This window comes from Pongo abelii, chromosome 13 (assembly GCF_028885655.2).
Source record: "Pongo abelii isolate AG06213 chromosome 13, NHGRI_mPonAbe1-v2.0_pri, whole genome shotgun sequence".
In the NCBI taxonomy this organism is placed as follows: Eukaryota; Metazoa; Chordata; class Mammalia; order Primates; family Hominidae; genus Pongo; species Pongo abelii.
In genome coordinates this window covers 80,533,218-80,543,215 of record NC_071998.2, presented here as the reverse complement: position 1 = coordinate 80,543,215, position 9,998 = coordinate 80,533,218, and the positions used below count along the sequence as shown (strand labels likewise).

Below are 9,998 nucleotides of genomic sequence, written 5' to 3'. Positions count from 1 at the left end.
TATATCCATTGTGTAAATTAAGAGAGATTGTTCTCTGTTTTGCTTGGAACTTTACCAAGAGTGGCTCATCACTTTAGAAAATCACGTTCCTGATGACAAAACTACTTGTGATGCTTGAGTCACAAAAACAACACTTGTATCATCAGTCTGCATTCATGACTTGGGCATTCAAAATGATTATCTGTGTGTGTGTGTGTGTTTGTGTGTGGGTGTGTGTGTATTTATTTCAAAATGTCAAATATAGAAACAAATTTTTAGTTGAATATTGGTTTCCTTTTTTCAAATTAAACCTTTTTATTTTAAGTAGGTACAATAATCTATTAATAGTTATCTCTTTGTCTCTTAGTGATATACTGTCTCTTCTCTTTTTTTTGTTATACTGTAAGTTCTGGGGTACATGTGCAGAACGTGCAGGTTTGTTATATAGGTATACATGTGCCATGGTGGTTTGCTGCATCCATCAACCCGTCATCTACATTAGGTATTTCTCCTAATGCTATCCTTCCCCCAGCCCCCCATTCCCTGACAGGCCCCGTTGTGTGATGCCCACACCCCACCCCACCATATCCATGTGTTCTCATTGTTCAACTCTCACTTATGAGTGAGAACATGCAGTGTTTGGTTTTCTGTTCTTGCGTTAGTTTGCTGAGAATGATGGTTTCCAGTTTCATCCATGTCCCTACAAAGTATATGAACTAATCCTTTTTTATGGATACATAGTATTCCAGGGTGTATATGTGCCACATTTTCTTTATCCAGTCTATCACTGACGGGCATTTGGGTTGGTTCCAAGTCTTTGCTATTGTGAACAGTGCCGCAATAAACATACATGTGCATGTGTCTTTATAGTACAATGATTTATAATCCTTTGGGTATATACCCAGTAATGGGATTGCTAGGTCAACTGGTATTTCTAGTTCTAGATCCTTGAGGAATCGCCACACTGTGTTCCACAATGGTTGAACTAATTTACACTCCCACCAACAGTGTAAAAGCATTCCTATTTCTCCACATCCTCTCCAGCATCCGTTGTTTCCTGACTTTTTAGTAATTGCCATTCTAACCGGCATGAGATGGTATCTCATTGTGGTTTTGATTTGCATTTCTCTAATGACCAGCGATGATGAGCTTTTTGTCATGTTTGTTGGCCGCATAAATGTCTTCTTTTGAGAAGTGTCTGTGTATATCCTTTGCCCACTTTTTGATGGGGTTGTTTGTTTTTTTCTTGTCAATTTGTTTAAGTTCTTTGTAGATTCTGGATATTAGCCCTTTGTCAGATGAGTAGATTGCAAAAATTTTCTCCCATTCTGTAGGTTGCCTATTCACTCTGATGACAGTTTCTTTTACTGTGCAGAAGCTCTGTAGTTTAATTAGATCCTATTTGTCAATTTTGGCTTTTGTTGCCATTGCTTTTGGTGTTTTAGTCATGAAGTCTTTGCCCATGCCTATGTCCTGAATGGTATTGCCTAGATTTTCTTCTAGGGTTTTTATGGTTTTAGGTCTAACATTTAAGTCTTTAATCCATCTTGAGTTAATTTTTGTATAAGATATAAGGAAGGGATCCAGTTTCAGCTTTCTGCATATGACTAGTCAATTTTCCTAACATCATTTATTAAATAGGGAATCCTTTCACCTTTGCTGGTTTTTCTCAGGTTTCTCAAAGATCAGATGGTTGTAGATGTGTGGTGTTATTTCTGAGATCTCTTTTCTGTTCCATTGGTCTATACATCTGTTTTGGTACCAGTACCATGCTGTTTTGGTTACTGTAGCCTTATAGTATAGTTTGAAGTCAGGTAGTGTGATGCCTCCAGCTTTGTTCCTTTTGCTTAGTATTGTCTTGGTTATGCTGGCTCTTTTTTGGTTCCATATAAAATTTAAAGTAGTTTTTCCAATTCTGTGAAAAAAGTCAATGGTAGCTTGATGAGGATAGCATTGAATCTATAAATTACTTTGGACAGTATGGCCATTTTCACAATATTGATTCTTCCTATCCATGAGCATGGAATGTTTTTACATTTGTTTGTGTCCTCTCTTATTTCGTTGAGCAGTGGTTTGTAGTTCTCCTTGAAGAGGTCCTTCACATCCTTTTAAGTTGGTTTCCTAGGTATTTTATTCTCTTTGTAGCAATTATGAATGGGAGTTTACTGATGATTTGGCTCTCTGTTTGTTTGTTATTGGTGTATAGGAATGCTTGTGATTTTTGTGCATTGATTTTGTATCCTGAGAATTTCCTGAAGTTGCTTATCAGCTTAAGGAGATTTGGGGTTGAGACGATGGGGTTTTCTAAATATACAATCATATCATCTGCAAACAGGGACAATTTGACTTCCTTTTTTCCTAACTGAATACCCTTTACTTCTTTCTCTTGCCTGATTGCCCTGCCCAGAACTTCCAGTACTATGTTGAATAGGAATGGTGAGAAAGGGCATCCTTGCCCTGTGCCAGTTTTCAAAAGGAATGCTTCCAGTTTTTGCCCATTCAGTATGATATTGGCTGTGGGTTTGTCATAAATAGCTCTTATTATTTTGAGATATGTTCCATCAATACCTAGTTTATCTAGAGTTTTTAGTGAAGGGCTGTTGAATTTTGTCAAAGGCCTTTTCTTCATCTATTGAGATAATCATGTGGGTTTTGTCATTGGTTCTGTTTATGTGATGGATTATGTTTATTGATTTGCATATGTTGAACCAGCCTTGCATCCCAGGGATGAAGCCAACTTGATCATGGTGGATTAACTTTTCAGTGTGCTGCTGGATTCTGTTTGCCAGTATTTTATTGAGGATTTTTGCATCGATGTTCATCAGGGATATTGGCCTGAAATTTTCTTCTATTACAACACATGTTGTGAAGAATTTGTTCATATGCTGCTTCATTTATGTATTTCCATGCACAAAGAACCCTGAAAATAGTAGCTCAAAAAGACAAAACTGTGCATTGTGCCTCATGGTTCTGTAAGTTGACTGGAATCAGCAGGATGGTTTTTCTGACCCACATAGTGTCACTTGCAGTCATCTGGAGGCTGGCTGGGCTGGGACATTTAAGATGGGGCACACAGCACTTGCCAACCACGTCAGCTAGTAGCTTCACTTTGCTCCAGACTGGAGTAGCTCAGTTTCCCTCCAAATGGCCTCTCCATGGTGCTTGGGCTTCTCCCCTCATTATGTGGGAGTTCAAAGAGACAACATTCCCAGTGTGGAATAGCTTAGCCTCAGAAGTTACAGAGCGTCACTTCCACTGCATTCTATGGCTCAAAGCAAATCCCAGGTCCAGCCCAGATCCAACGGGAAGGGAAAGAGGCTCCATTTTTCGAAGTGGGCGTGGCAAGGAATTTACAGCCATCTTTAACCATCACAATACATAACACATAAACTGGAGAATCTAATCACCAAATGAAAAACAAAACAAACCAACAAAAACAGAAAAACAGAAAAGCCCAGCCATTTTCCATGAGGTGGGTTAGTTTCGTGCTGCTGCAACAGCAGGTGGTGTGCATGAGAAATGCCACTGGCTCAAAGCAGTCTCCTGCTGAGGTGCACCCGCCTGCTACCAAGCTGGCCCATGGTGAGCCCTGCAAGTGCACAGAGCTGGTCTCCTGAGTGTTAGACGTTCTTGATAGAAGTATCCACTACAGAGTCTCAAACATAAGCAATCATTTGGGTTATAAGAATCCGAGTATGCATGTCAAAGAAAAGCCTTGAATATTGAGGAGTAGCTTGATATAATAAAATATTTGAAAAGACAAAGATCATGTGATATTGCAAAAGCATCGCACCTGTAGGAATCCACATTGCGCAACATCAGGGAAGTGGCTTTGAGAGCAACAACGAAATGAAATAGTAGAGTTATCAGCTGTCTGAAATATGGCCAAAAATTACTTGCAGTGGGTTGAAGATGAAAACTACCACTGAATGCAGCAGAATTTTTATTTTAAACCAGTGAGAAGACACCAAAATAGGCCAATGCCCATTCTGGTATGGAAATATTTCATTCCATAAATGACAGGCCTTTCCATCCACCCCTATATGGTTTGGCTGTGTCCCCACCCAAATATCATCTTGAACTGTAGCTCCCATAATTCTCATGTGTTGTGGGAGGAACCCAGTGGGAGATAATTGAATCATGGGGGTGGTTTTCCCCATACTGTTCTCGTGGTAGTGAATAAGTCTCAGGAGATCTGGTGGTTTTATAAGGGGAAACCTCTTTCACTTGGTCTCATTCTGCCTTGCCTGCCACCAGGTAAGATGTCCCTTGCTCTTCCACCATGATTGTGAGGCCTCTCCAGCCGTGTGAAACTGTGAGTCCATTAAACCTCTTTCCTTTATAAATTACTAAGTCTTGAGTATATTTTTATTAGCAGCATGAAAACAGACTAATATACACCCCTTCTCCAAAACCACATCCACCCCCCAAACTGCATGTGTTTGTCAAGGTAAATGGTGTGTGTGTGTATATATATATATATATATATATATATACACACACACATACATATATACATACATACACATATATATACATATACATACATACATATATATATATACACATATATATTTATTGACTGAGAATTTAAGGTGTCTCAAACTACAGCAGAATTTTAATAAAGTTTATTATTTATTTTGTAATGAATTAATTACAAAATTATATAGCAGGTCCTGGAATAACATCATTTTATTTCAAAGGCATTTTGTTATAATGTTGAAGAGAAAAAAAAATGAATTCCTCCTGGTGGGGCCACCATCTGTGTGAAGTTTGCCCGTTCTCTCTAGGTCTGTGTAGGTTTTTTCTGGCTACTCCTGTTTCCTCCCACATCCCAAAGGTGTGCCTATGAGGTGAACTGCCATGTCTACACATCCCAGTATGAGTGAGTGCAGGCGGTGTGCACGCGCCCTGCGATGGGAGTGTGTCCTATTCAGGACTGGTTCCCGCCTTGCACCCTGAGCTTTGGAGATAGGCTTTGGCCACCCTCAACCCTGAACTGGAATAAGCAGGTAAACAATTCTCTTACTTATTTTTATTAATTTGTCTTAAATGTATTATAGCTTTTATTTTAATGTTTAATATTACATTTATTTTATTGTTTTAATGTTTAATATTACAAGTGTTTGGGTCTTCATTTAGAAGCTGGGTGATGTTTTTGCAATCAGAAATATGCTACAGGAACTTAACTCTTGTGGATGTCAATTAGCCTATAGGGAAATTGGTTTCTTTCTATGCAGTTTTGCTTACAATCACTGTTTCCAAGAGCCTATGAACATCATGAAAAACTTACTGTATAGGTGTTGGGTATTCTGTCACTAACCTCATTTCCCCACAAGCTCTGTTATTTTTATTATGCAAAATTCCATAGCAAGTGATTTTAGGAACACATTGCAGAAGAATTGGCCATATATTGAATTTCATGTTATTTTATTAAGAATTATTTTCCTTTTGCTTCTCTATATTACTGTTAGGTATATGAATAATATATATGTTATATATGAACATATAATCATACAAATGTATATCACATATCTAGATCTGTTGTATTGTCCAGCAATTTCATAACTGGCTAGTAAGGGGACCGTAAATGACACATTTTTAAAGGAGGAAATTGGAAATAGAGCTGAGGAACCTCCACTCGGTGATTCCTGAGGTTACTGCACATGGCAGCTAAACCACTCGGCTGGGATACAAGAGGTCCTGTATTAGTTACCTATGGCAGCCTAACAAATTCCCCTCACATTTAGCAGTTTAAAATAATGACTTTTTATCACCTCTCAGTTCCTGTGGGTCAGGAATTCAGACAGGGTGGCTTGTCTCCACCTCATGGTGTCTGGAGTCTCTGCTGAGGCACTCAAAGCAGTAGCAGGGACCATCTGCAGGCACATAAACTGGAGAATCTAATCACCAAATGAAAAACAAAACAAACAAACTGGTGGGTGTGGCGGTCCACACAGGCTTCCGGTTTTTGGCTGGAACACCCACACATGGCCTCTCCTTGCAGGCTGGGCTTCCTCACAACGAGGTGGCTGGAAGCCGAGGAAAAGCACCCAAGAAAGCCAGGTAGAAGCCATATTGCCTTTTACGGCCTAGCTTGGAAACCCCACAGCATCACTTTCCCTGTATTCTATTGGTCCAGGAAGTGATAGGGGTGTCCCCAGGTGTGAGGGTGAGACTGCCTCACATCTCAGTGGGGGTTAGCATTGCACTGTAGGAAGAGTCATGGGATGGAATATATATTAGTGTGACCATCTTTGCAAATACAACGTGCTCTAGCCCCCAGGCAAGAGCTTTGGGTAAAACAACGGCTAGAAAGATGAAAAAGATGATATAGGTAAACTTAGAAAGAAACAAAACAAAACAGAACTTTGTAAGGGGATGCATAGAACTAAAGCAAGAGCAAAGTTGAATACTCCTGGAATATCATAGTGAATCAAAATCCCCTAGAATCTGTGATAAACACACACTGTTTATCTTGGAAGAAAAGAGTTTCAGGAATTTCTTTAAAAGTAACATGTATATTGCCTCACGCGTGGACTTTATGCAAAACTCTCACTTGGCAATTCAGTTTTGGTGTGTTTCAGAAATAATCTCATTTACTTTCATATCTTGTAGAAAGAATGGAAGAAAAGCCAGTTTGTTTAGTCAGTAACTCTTGCTTTGGACTCAGAGGCTTGGGGGAAAAGAGAGTGTGTATGTGCATACGTGTGTGTGTGTGTGAATGTGTGTGTGTGTGAGTGTGTGTGTGTGCGTGCATGCAGAACAAAAGCAAATGCAATAAAATGAGAAGAGATGTGTTTCATTGTCCAGTTGCTTGCTTGTAATGTGAATAGCTTATGTTACTGGATGGACTGACGCCAGGAGCAACGAAGCCAATTGCTTCCCATCCCATGATGGGATGGGAAAACACTGGCCACTTCAGTCCATGCCACTGTGTGGCACCCTACTTTTCCTTGGGAACTGAAACTTGGTGCCTGGAGTTTCATAGAAAACTTGAGGTATTCTAACCACAAAAGTAAAACATGCTTCTGCCTGCAGTGCCCAGTGGAATAGTGTAGGCCGGTCAGGCCACCCGAGAGACCAACAGCCACACTGCTCATCCTACCCGAAGCCAGTAGGAAATGTTAGCCTTTGGAGCTCACTCAACACACAGTAGACATGTGATAAACCTTTGTGAATAGTGCATCAAGTTCCTAGCTGTCTTCCCTGAGCGGCAGAAACACAGGGCTGAAACAGTTCCAGCCAGCCTGGGCCCACGTCTGCCAACAAGCCTAGGCGTGTGACGCTCGTAACAATTCTGCATTTTCTACACGGCACAATTACCATCAGTGCCAGAGTATGACAGAGAAGCCAAACAACTGCATTTGCAGATACCCTGAACTAACAAAACTTCATCCTCAAAACAGCTCGGTTCCTGTTTGCAATCATGAGTTTGCATAATCTGTTACCTGGAAGCAATATGAATTGCACAGCAGCTCTGGGAAATGAGCCGGGTAATTAAATCTTCAGGAGCCGAGGACAAGATGTGACATTTTACCTACAGGGCACCAAACAAAGTCAACATGTTTAATTTTTATTCTGCTCCCACTGTCCTTCTGGCCTTTTGTTTGAAACTATCTTATGAAAACACAGCATTCAAACAGCCAGAAAGCCCTCACAGAGACCACAAGAGAAATGATAATGAATTTGTGAACAGCCCCATGGCCAGATTAGTTTTTATAAGATACAGCTTTTTCTACTACCCATCTTTGGCTCCCTCCATTATTTTTAAGCTTCCTGGGGTCCCATTTTCTGTTTGTTAGGGAAAGGTTTTTGTTTCATAGTTCTAATCGTGTGTAATGTCAAATAAATCCCAGAGGAGAGAACCACCATGTTGCCATCATTGTGTATAAATCGCGGGCCAACCACGAAAGCCATTTGGAAGTCTTACTCCCATTTTTTCCTCTTTCTAGAAAACCACATCTGGTCAGGAGCCCAATGTGTCCCACTTGGACAAGAATAGAAATCTCTCTTCTGGAATACGGTAAACACAGATTTTGTTTCCAAGTTAACACATAATGTAGTTCTATCATGTTTACAGACAGTAAGTTCTCAATATCATATTAAATATAGATTCTGTGCCAAAAGAATAGGGATCAACCTGCCATCTCTATTTCCAGGAATTAGTCTTTTTTATTCCTGTAGTGGAAACCTTTGAGAAATTTGCTCATTTTCCCCCTAAATCTGTGAAGAAAAGTTAAAGGTCAAATGGAAGAATAGAATGAAAGAAGAAGAAAACAGAAACTCAAAGAAACCTAGACTCTTGAATTTGAACTCATTTTTTTGCAAAATAATTGAATGAGTCAGTCGAAATCATCAGAGGGCTCTCCACCTATTTCTCAATGAACTGAGAAGCATGGAGGATTCAGGGTGGGGCTAGGGAGGTGGAAACCCGTGCTTTGATTCAGGGAGGGGTAGTGCTTCTAAGCTTCATTAGGAACTGAATAATGGCAAGGTGCCCAGGGAGCATGCCTGGATTCTGGCTCCTTGCCCAATCCTCACCCTGCCCCAGGGCAAACTCAGAAAACCAAGTCAGATCATCATAATGACGTACATGGCTGCTGTTACCTGAGATGGAAGCCATGATGTCATCTTGTCATAATTGACTTCAGGTTTGTCACTCTCAGCTCTTCTCTGGTTGGAGCCAATGGTTTCTTTCAGACCTGAGATATCCTGATGAAGCAGACCACACCTGCCCTCAGAGATGACCTCATGAGGAAGCTGAGTTGCATAACAAACATCTCTGCTGCTCAGCCACCTCCACTCTTTTTCAAGAGACCTTGGAGATAGCACAGCACCCACACCAAAAAATCAGGAAGCTCTCTTATCAGCAATCTTTCTGTACCTATGAAATCAGACATTCCAACCATGGCAGAACCTCCTGAGTGGACCAGAGCTTCAGAGTCAGGAAAAGCTGGGGCCTAATGATGTTTCCAAGCAAATCACTCTGCAGGGGATTTTCCATTTAACATATTGTGATTGTGCAGTAACATTAGTCTTTGCCATTTAATTTATTAAATTTTAAAATCTTGTCATATCCTCAACACCGTCTTTGTCTCGATTTATACACATAACATACATTTTTATTACATATTACAAACAATTAATATATATGAAGAACTCTGTGTGTTTAAATGCCAATCACAGGCTTGAGGAACGTAGTATCCAGGATTCAGTTTAGGAAACCAACGTAATTCTAGGTACTTGATTCAAGAAGGTTTAGTATTTGGAATTTAGTGTTTTAAAAATTATTGAAGAGGCTGGGCACAGTGGCTCACGCCTGTAATCCCAGCACTTTGGGAGGCCGAGGCTGCCAGGTCATGAGATCAAGAGATCGAGCTCTTCCTGGCCAACACGATGAAACCCCATCTCTACTAAAAATACAAAACTTAGCTAGGCATGGTGTTGCACACCTGTAGTCCCAGCTACTTGGGAGGCTGAGGCAGGAGAATTACTTGAACCCAGGAGACAGAGGTTGCAGTGACCCAAGATCGTGCCACTGCACTTCCAGCCTGGATGACAGAGCAAGACTCCGTCTCAAAAAAAAAAAAAAAAAATTATTGAAGAAGCAGGTTTTAGGCTGTGACTCTTCAAATCACCCTCAGAACAATAAGAACCGGCCAGTGGGGGAATTATTGCCTCTGAGATCAACGCTGGAGCCAGGCAGTCTAGTTTGGAAGCTCTAGGGACTAACGCCCAAAACATCGAGATGTGACTGTCCCTGAGACTCAGGAAATCAAAGATAAACACTGGAAAAACTTAGAAGAAATCCATGACTCTCCTGAACCCACAGTGAAAGACAGAAGTTATAGGGAGGCCCAGCTTCAGCCCTGCCTCACCTCTTGCTCCACATCAGGGGCCAGCAAACATGTGTTAGAAAAGGCCAGAGAGTCCAGATCTGTGGCTTTGTGGGCCATAGACTCTCTGTCACAGCCGCTCAACTCTGCCATTACAGTGTTGAAACAGCCAAAGTAATA

The 9,998-nt window shown here is 40.7% G+C and overlaps 1 long non-coding RNA gene across 2 annotated transcripts; it reads left to right on the top strand.

Moving 5' to 3' along the window:
- The first annotated feature begins 3,997 nt into the window (after positions 1 to 3,997).
- LOC129047737 (uncharacterized) lies at positions 3,998 to 9,065 on the top strand. 2 transcript variants are annotated; one of them, XR_008509501.2, is made up of 4 exons: positions 3,998 to 4,294; positions 4,770 to 4,991; positions 7,935 to 8,005; positions 8,683 to 9,065. It is a non-coding gene; the product is annotated as an uncharacterized LOC129047737 (long non-coding RNA). The 2 variants fall into 2 exon arrangements; XR_008509500.2 differs by having other exon boundaries at positions 8,649 to 9,065.
- The last annotated feature ends 933 nt before the right edge of the window (positions 9,066 to 9,998 follow it).